General features: G+C 41.6%; 1 long non-coding RNA gene across 28 annotated transcripts; it reads left to right on the top strand.

Annotated features, from left to right (window-relative positions):
• The first annotated feature begins 207 nt into the window (after positions 1 to 207).
• Positions 208 to 9,186, top strand: LOC119284831. 28 transcript variants are annotated; one of them, XR_005139242.1, is made up of 13 exons: positions 210 to 724; positions 1,343 to 1,424; positions 1,716 to 1,887; positions 2,647 to 2,790; positions 2,879 to 2,954; positions 3,761 to 3,815; positions 4,268 to 4,505; positions 5,371 to 5,548; positions 5,963 to 6,103; positions 6,367 to 7,049; positions 7,258 to 7,315; positions 7,565 to 8,602; positions 8,935 to 9,186. It is a non-coding gene; the product is annotated as an uncharacterized LOC119284831 (long non-coding RNA). The 28 variants fall into 28 exon arrangements; XR_005139235.1 differs by having other exon boundaries at positions 211 to 724; positions 6,367 to 6,470; positions 6,929 to 7,049; positions 7,132 to 8,602; XR_005139237.1 differs by having other exon boundaries at positions 211 to 724; positions 6,367 to 6,470; positions 6,940 to 7,049; positions 7,132 to 8,602.
• Positions 9,187 to 9,426: the final 240 nt, after the last annotated feature.

A 9,426-nucleotide genomic window follows, 5' to 3' on the forward strand; every position in this document is an offset into this window, starting at 1 on the left:
TTGGAGATGCTCTAAAGAAATATAAGAACATTTAGATCACTAAAGATGTAAACGCTCTCCCCACGAAACGTCATGTGTGTATATCCAAAACAATAAGGTGCGCATCAACGAGGGCTTCTCACGCTAAACACGTCATCACGAGGAGATAAAAAACGTGTTACGATTGGGTGGGAGGGACTGGGACGCTCGCGTATTGGGCAGAAAGAGAGAGACAAAAAAAATCACTCTCCACCTCTCGCAGTCTCCCCCACGCACGCGATCTCCTCTCGTTCCCCACACCAACGCAGCCGCCGCCGCCTCCTCTGCTCGTTTCTCAGCCTCACCGGATTTGGGGAGCCACCGACGCGCAGGACGCGCCCCGCCGCGCCCCGCCGCGCCTCCCTTCCCACCCACGCAGCTGCGGGCGAGGGGTCCTCCAGATCCCCAGCTGCCGAGGACCCTGTCCTCCTCGGCGTCAGCGACGGCTACATGTCCCTCAAGGGCGTCATCCAGGTCGAGAGGGCCGGCCATACCGACGCCCAGTCCAAGCTCGTCTTCTACGTTAATCCTCTCACCCCCACAGGAGAGAGAGAAGGAGGGAGGGAGGCCAGCGAGCAAGGAGAGGGAGAGAGCAGAGTTGTCTGCTTTGCTTCGTGCACCCAATCTCCCTCTCCCCGGAGATTCTTCTCTCTCTCAAGTCTCAACCGATGGACTAGCTGGTGAATTTCATCATCCGCCCGCCCAGGTGAGCTCCCATGTTCCGTTCCTTCAGCCAACCCACCCTGCCCCACTGTCTCGATTCGGTAGGCGTAGGTTTGGATCTGAGCCACGCGGGTTTGAGGTGCGTCGGTTTGGCTCGCTGGACTTGCGCGGTCGATTGTGCTTGCCTCCCATACGATTTGCTTGTTGTTGAATTGGGGTAGGATGATTGCTTCACGCGGTCCCGTAATTCCAGTAGATTCATCCTTGTCTTTTGGATTACGCTAATGATATAGATGGCACTAGCAGTTCAGTTCGTCAGATTGATGGCGATTAATTTAGGTTACAAATGAACTTGAGTGGTTGCCTCCTGCCTGTCTGCCTGCAAATGTTGTGGTGTTGTGCTCACGAAATTGGTACTGTGGTATTTGAACTCTACTATCCTATGCTTTTTTAAGTAGTGCTTCCGTTCTACCTCAGCAAGCTACTCTATTCTCCTAAATACAAAAATTCCTAGATTTCCTATTACCGGGAGTTAGACAAGTCGATGTGGCTACAAGTAAATATTCATTAGACGAACATAAGTAGCTATGCTTCTTTAAGTAAATCCCTAACTTAATGGTCCGTACTCTGTTAACCTGTTTGATACATTGTTGCGTTGCAGAGCTGACTACAGGCCAAACGATGATCTACGGGAGCAGGAGTTTATGCTCAAGGGAAGATGGTTTCAGAGGAAGGACCTGGAGGTTATATATGTTTTATACTTCCGCATTACGGTGATAACAGATTGACAGCAACATCAGAAACCTATTTCCTTTGTCCTATTATATTACTTTTGTATGCATGATACACATTAGAAAAGAAAAGCCACCACCTTCGTTGCCAGAAAAACTCAATATCAATCTTTTGGCCTCGTTGTCTGCTAAAAAATCATGAATGGAAATCTGGATTCTATTCTCAATGGCATTAAAGCTATAAATAGCATGGTCGTTCTTTAAGATAGTGTTTAATTTGAAATCATTTAACAAGTGAGGCAGGTTCAATTTTAAACAATGCAAGTAGGATGCAAGGGACAAACAGGAATTGTGCTAGGCTGATGCGCCGGAGAGACAGAACAGGAGGCCGACCAGTCCGTGGTGTCGCCGTTGTCGTCCTTGTCCCTCATGCGCGGCAATGGAGAGAGACGATCCGTCTGGAGATCGAGTATAGGTGACCGCGTCTCTTTCCTTTCTCATCTTTCATACGCCTCTTTTTCTGTAACTATTGAAGACATGTGATGAATGGTCGCTGACTGCATTGGAGATATAACATGATTTGTTAAATTCAATCATCGTGCAATCTGCACCAACAGGCATGTGCCCAGCTAAGAGCAATCTGTAGGATATAATCTGGGGTTTGCTGCAATCATCTGCTTCAGTTTATAGGTAGAAGTACTTTATCCTTAAATGGTTGGGGGATATGAATTTAGATAACACTACTATTTCAGTTAGTGGATGGTTCTTTTCAATGTTATGTGATCATTTCTGTATTTAATATGGAATCAAGGTTACAGTTGAATGTATCTTGTACCATACCCCCATGAATCTAATTACAAACAACAATGAGCAATGACTTCTCAGGCTAAAATATTTCTGCTATCTCACTCAAGAGCAATAAATATACCCACTGAAGACTGATAGAAAACTACAACCTTACTTTGAGCCGTGCATCTGACAATAACAGTTCTCTCTTTTTGCATGTTTAAAATCCGCATATTTTCTTGGAATAATTTCAGTAACAAAATTGAATGGCTTGGTGTATGCTCACATATCCCAGCTCTTACAAGCTACCATAAGGCATGTTTCAGACTGTTATTGTATACTATATTGCTTACTCTAGGATTGGATTTTGTGTTAACTGCTTTTCGTTGTAGTTTTCTGTAGCCGCTTGCGCTCTCTATTCATTATATATATTTTTGTTTCTTCGCAGGAGCCGTCTACCTCTGTTACTGATAAAAACTGGCCAGAGGGGATCTGCTTTACCCCCTGATCCTCTCCGCGATTGGGAGGTTGAGCCATGGCCTACCCGTGCTTGATACCGAGATGTTCAAGATGGCCGACCCGTTCATTGCTGGTCAGAAAAACCTGTCCGCCTCTTCTTTTTTCCTCTGCTGTTCTTCTGTTAGATGAAGGGGTTACTAACTTATTCGGGTCTTCTGCAGGTTGGTTTCTTAGTGCCTACCTCCTTGCGGGATTTGGCGATGATGCCAAAGGAAGCAATGGGCTGTTGGGATACCGGTAATTATCTCCTATCAGCACTTGCATTCAAAACCCAAACTGACCTTCAATCTAATGGAACATACGTACATTCACTGATTTGTATACTTATTAGTTTTGCCCAGAAGAACATAGATGTTTGTTTTATAATATGTATTTATGGACATTTCACAGTGTACACCCATTTACTTAGCAGACCAATTAGCTGTTGCTTGTTAATGTCCTGGTCCATCAAGCTATCCATGTCCGTTCTGCTGAACACGTGCTCTATCATAGATTCTCCATAGTTCTTTCTGTGTGATAGATTGTAACCTACCTTTATCAATACATCCATTGTATGCATACGTCAAATTTTATTAAGGTGATTTGGCGCTCTTCTTTTTCTTTGGACTCATGCGTGGTGGTTATAAGCCAAGGAATGGTGGAAGTGCATCACAAATTCTCTTTCGTATGATCAATCATCTACATTACGTGATATCATCTAATGCACATGACTCATTGTCACGCAAGTGGCTCCAGCAAAACCTAATAAAAATGCTAATCAGGCTTAAGGTGCATTTTTTTCAACAAGTAGACTAAACATGTCGGCAAGTAAATAAAAAAGGACTGGGAGGGTCGATTAAGTTCGGCGATAGTTGACATATGCTCATTTGTTTTCCTAATATGATGTTATGGTGGCGTTCATCTGTGTGCTACGCCATTTGGCTGTGTCGCTGTATGATGGCGATCCATTGTCTGAATTTGGGTCGCGGTGCAGGTCTCGGCAGCACCCAAATATTCGCTCATATTGGTGATAGTCTGATAGCAATGCCTTTTGGGATTTGTAGGCTGGGGGATTATTCAGTGTATGTGGGCCTTGGCAGAGCACAGTCACTTAACCCTGTGAGTGTTATATGCTGTACTTCACATACCTTTATCCAGCCTGAATATATCAACCTGGAAGAATTCTTGTCCATGAGATGGAGAGCCTGTATGCGTCCATTCCCATATCCTTCATGAGACGCTCATCTTCCTGCGTTTTTTGGCAATTAAGGATCAGTACTACTTAGTTTCAATTCATTGCATTGGAACTTAAATTCAAAGATGTTCTCATAGTAATGCTCTTAGTTAACAACTTTAGGCATATAATTTATGAAAAAATAAGGATATAATTAAAAAGCACGACTGTATTGGTTTATTGGAATTCAGGAGCGAATTTCAATGTCCTTTTTGCTGTATGTGCTAGATTCGCAGTTGTTGTGCATATGATTAGTTGCTATGTTTGGCATAGAGTTGGATTTTGCTGACAAATTGCTTGCAAGGCTGATAGGTTTGTTGATATGCCTCATATGCAGGCTCCTATCCCACTGTAGAAGTTGTCTGTTGTGGAGATGACTGGGTTCCATGGCTAACATAACACATTTTACCTGTTAGGTACTCCATCTGGTTGGATAGCAAATTGCGTTTTAATGTTGATTCAATGCTTATCATTAAGTATTTCTTATGGAGAAAGAAAGCAGAGTATGCCATTTCAGCGCACTACGATTGCACATGTGTCTGGGAGGAAGTTCTTCAGAACAAGCGCTTAAACAAGTACAATCACACTGCTATCGACGAGAATTTTACTTTTATCAGTCTAAGGGCTTGTGAAGTTTAATGCCTCTGGCCAAGATCCTGTTCTACCGAGTTTTAAGTAGCATTTACTTATGTTTGATAAATTCTAGCTTGGTATTTTTGAAGTATTCTAAGAATACTGCAGTTTTTTGGATTACCATGGTTTTAATTACAACGAGGTGTTTGGCTGCCATTAACAACAATGGTTTTAAAACTGCAGTATTGGATAAACTGTGGTTTTTTCTCTGTATAAAAAAAAGAACTCCAAACCTCTTTTTAAAAAGCAGAGCAGCTGAAAAGAAGGTACTATCGTCATTATCTTCTTCCCTGATGTGCTAATAAATCGCTCCATCTAGCCGCTGGTACCTGCGGATGGTGCCGCGACCCATCCTCATATGCGACCGGAGGGGAGCACCGCGTCGCTGCTACCTGTGCACCACGGAGGTCACCCTCATATGGGACCGGAGGGGACCACTGCGCCGCTGCTACCTGTTTGCTTCAGTTCATATGCATGGACGCGAATGGCAAGGGCTAGCCAACCTACCGAGCTAGATTAACGCAACGGGAACAGTTGACAACCGGCCAGCTGCATGTCTTTGCATTGCTACCACAACAAGCTAGATGCTTCTGCCTAATGGCTAGGCAACAAATTTTACAACTTTATGTGTTGTAGCCAAACACGTGCTTTGTATTCTTAATACTCCAAAAAACTCTGCTAACTTAAAACCATGGTATCGTGTACCTACTGACTGAATTACTGCAGTTTTTGATACTTTAGTTTTTCTGATACTTTGCTATCAAACACAGCCTAAATGAATTGATCAAGTGTATAACAATTGTGCAGATGTGCCCGATGGTTCTTTCATCGTGTGTGCCCTTACACCAATGTCTAATTTATTTTCATGCCTTTGGTTCAATGAGGTCAACTGTTTCACCTCCCGTGATCAATTGAGTTTTACATACACTTGCTTGAAGCTCACGAGAATGAACGCTTGAAGATATTTCACCTAAATATGTTTAAGGTAATAAATATTCTGATAGAGCCTTCCTTCTGCTGGCTGAGCTCCTCCTGATATGATGTATTTTATCTTAGTTAAATCTTAATAAATAGTTACTGTCAATGGTAGTACATGCCTATGCAAAAAGGAAAAAAATGTCGAACTTGTGTTATCTATGTTAACATTTCTTTTCATCGTATCAATGCTTACACAGGTTCACATAGAATCTTAATATGGTTATTTTCATTTTATTGTTAAAACAACACTGAAAGAAGAGCAGTACCTAAACTGTTCCACACCAAACTAATTGAAATACAGATCCACCCCCGACAAACCTTCGTACGGATAAAAAATCGTTCATTGATGCCAATCTTAGACTGCCATTGAGGAATTGAGGGCGGGATACTATTCATTTTGATGCATGTATCATGCATTCAGTCTGGTGGGGGTGGAGCAGTGAGGCTGGAGACCCAGGCAGGGGACGCCTCAGGGCTTGGAGGAGAGGTCGACGATACGGACAAGGAGCAGTAGCCTCATGGATCTGCAGTGAAGCGTCATCGAGGGATGGCTGATGTCAAGGTGAGCTCCTGTCAATCCTTCTCCCTCTTTAACTCCTGATCTGTGTCACTCTCTCTCCCTCTCTTTCTGCCTATATATGCAAAGATCGCACTGTTTATTTCCTTCTCAATGTTGTTACCGTGTTCATGTTTTTTTTGGAAATTAAGAGGACTGTATGCACTTTGTAAGCATATAAATGTTTTTTCTCCTATCATTTTTTTTGACATGATGATAGGTTCTGGAATTTTGGAGTTAACAAATCTGTTTACATATTTGTTTGTCAGGCACACATAGCTCCGGCTGCCGCGGATAGGAAGTACTCGACGCATGATATCCTCCTGACTCTGACTGAACCCTGTTTCGTGCAAACATGCTCTGTATTTTTTTGGTAGGAACATTTAACTCTAAAGACATAACTATTCAGACTGCAAGATTTTTGCTTTGGGTTTCAGAAGAACTGTATAGACATGCTTGTTGTAGTATCTGTGTTATGTACTCAGTGTCAAATACAAAGTTCAAATATCATTTGATACAAGGAACAGGCATCCGAACTTTATAAAAGTAGATATAGCAAACATTAGGCTTGATTGCATTAATAATTTATATAGTTGCAGATGTACTTACTTCTGGTACTAATCATTTGATGCTTTTCTTTTTATTTCCACCATTACAAGATTAAGCTTGACAGTGAAATCTTGGATAGTATGTAACACCTTTTCTGCATATTTAGAATATGTATGCAAACTCACACTGGTTTAATTTTGCTTTGGTTTTACTAACCAAATTAGTTTTAATAATCCAGTTCCATTTTTGTCTTCCCTGCTAATTTGCGGCTTTCTGTGCCAGATACATCATAGTTAATAAAAAAACTTCTGCTGTAATGGAGGTACTCATCTTTAGTAGTGTGCTTAATTTGATTCATCACCTCAAGTGTTTTACACAAAATTTGAACTATGTGTATCTACTGGTGAGTCCTTGGGCCTCGCTCTATTTCAGTTTTCAAGATGGAAGAATGTCTTAAAGTTTCAACTACTATTTACTAATTGTAGGCTCCTTAGAAGATTCCACCTAATCTTTAGAAACAGAAAATTATAAGTATATTGTCCGCTAGATGCAAGCATGAGTAGCTCAAAACTGAAACGCTGCCATCTCGGACCTCCTCCATGGTTTGCCAGGCTACCAAGATCAATAATGTAGCGACATGAGGAGGGAATTTGATCAAGACATAAGTAGGTAAATACCCCTAGCTATTTTCTTTATATATTTTGCCCTTCTCTCACTGTATTCTATTTTGCCTTTTAGTGATTGTAAAATTAAAGTCTTCAATAAACATACATTTACTTATGCTTCAGAGGATAAGCCTTCTGTAAATACACCCACCCACGCCTAAGATTTTAGCAAATAAATCTTGGCTCAATAACTTTTGTTTTTAATGGAAGGAACAATTTCTTCAGTGACTAACTACATCTTTTTCTTTGCTAGGCTGTAGACAAGATAGGTGATATTAAATGTTTCCTCACAAATAACCTCTCTAATTGACGAGAATAACTGGGTATGTAACAATGTTAACATTGGTAGTTTATCGGCACAGTACTAATGTTGCCTTAATGCACAATAAACTCAAATATCGTCCTCTCAGTATATGCCTCTACAAAAGGGTGCTTAATGAATTCAATGGTTTGCCTCATTTGTACAGAAATTTGGACCATTCTAGCTCATTGAGATAGTTTCTAATTTAGTTTGTTGATTATATTTTATTACTACAGTTTTACTGGGCTGTGTCCTCATGGATTTCAAGTTTCGCTGGAGATATGTCATCTGCCAATGTTAGAAGAATAGGTGCTTCCATAGAAAAAGGTCTTTGTCTCGATTCCTTCCCTTTGAAGGAAACTCCAAATCGAGTCGTCGCGCCATGCCTAGGCTTGCTAAAAGCTAACTCATGTCTTAGAGATTTTTAGTAGCGAATTTAAGTGCATGGTTACTGATGTGGCTATGGAATGCACGGGTTGTACAGCAACTAAGTTTGTAGAGTGAATTCACGTGCTCATAAAGGAAGTGGTGAAACCCAATAAACAATATCATATGGATGCATCTTAAGAGGTGCACAATTGGCATATATTTCGATTGTGCTCCTTCAGGCCATCTTTGATGCTCAGATTGTGCTTTCATTGACATTCACATATTCTTGTTGTTATTGTGTATGTGCAGCTACTGATATAGGTCTCTTATATGAATGTTAGATGTCATTTCTAAATTCATGTTGTAACTATTTCTGCCTTGCTAAGCTGAGATCAGGGACTGCTGGTCATTTCTGAAGATCAGGACACAACCAGCCTCATTTCTAAAGATCAGGACCCAACCAGCCATCCTAATCTGAGTGTCGGATATTTGGAAGTTTGAAGAAGCCTAACATGCATAACATTAGGAGCCCCCCTCTCCCAGTCGAGATCAGGCAAGGCAGATGGGAAGCAGCGGCGCCCCCTCTCCCTCGAGCTCTAGATCCATGGCACCAGCATCGAGGTAAGTAGCAGCACCTCCTCTTCCATCATTTTTTCACCATCTCCGATTAAGGAGCTTTAGATTTGCTTGGATTTGTATGAAAGGTTGACTCAAATTTTGAAGGACGTCCCATATACTTTAGTGCTTATCTGTTTGTCTTAAATTCTTATGGCCTGATCTCTGCCCATAGGAATGTGACTATTGGCTCTGTTGTCTCTTAAAACAGAAAATGGATAATGCAAATTTGGTGACTAAACTTGGTGACAAGCTCCCCGTCTCTCTTCTCTGCATGTATCCCCATCTCTGTTCTTAGGAGACATGCTGAAGAGTGTCTTCCTCTCGTTGCTTTGCAGGTCATATCTCAGAATACATCATGTCAAGAACTGGTAGCCAAAGATCTCCATGGAACTGAGTGACATTTCTTGGTGACTTTACAATATTCAGCTTGAAGCCCTTAAATTTCCAGTAGTTGTGTCCTTATTGTTTTGGTGTAGCACTTCATGTAACAATTGAATGCTGAATTCATTACTTATGAGTATGTGTGGCCTCTCTCCCTCTGTCTGATTCTATATCATGCCTTTCAGTGTTTTGTGTTTTAGATTCCATAATCTCCTTGTATTTGAGTGTCATTTATTTGGCTCCTTCAATATTTGTAGTGCAACTTCCTAAATGTCATGTCCATGTGTTACCAAAGATAGAAAAAAGAAACTGGAATGGGCGGCTGCCAACCTAGCACCGCACATCTTCCTCTCAGGAGGCGTCACAAGGTGGCGCCCCAACCCCTAGTATATATATCAATGCACCAATTCTCCTCATCCTGAACCAACTTCAAGAGCTTAGTGGAG

Source organism: Triticum dicoccoides, chromosome 4A (assembly GCF_002162155.2).
Source record: "Triticum dicoccoides isolate Atlit2015 ecotype Zavitan chromosome 4A, WEW_v2.0, whole genome shotgun sequence".
NCBI classification, from domain to species: Eukaryota; Viridiplantae; Streptophyta; class Magnoliopsida; order Poales; family Poaceae; genus Triticum; species Triticum dicoccoides.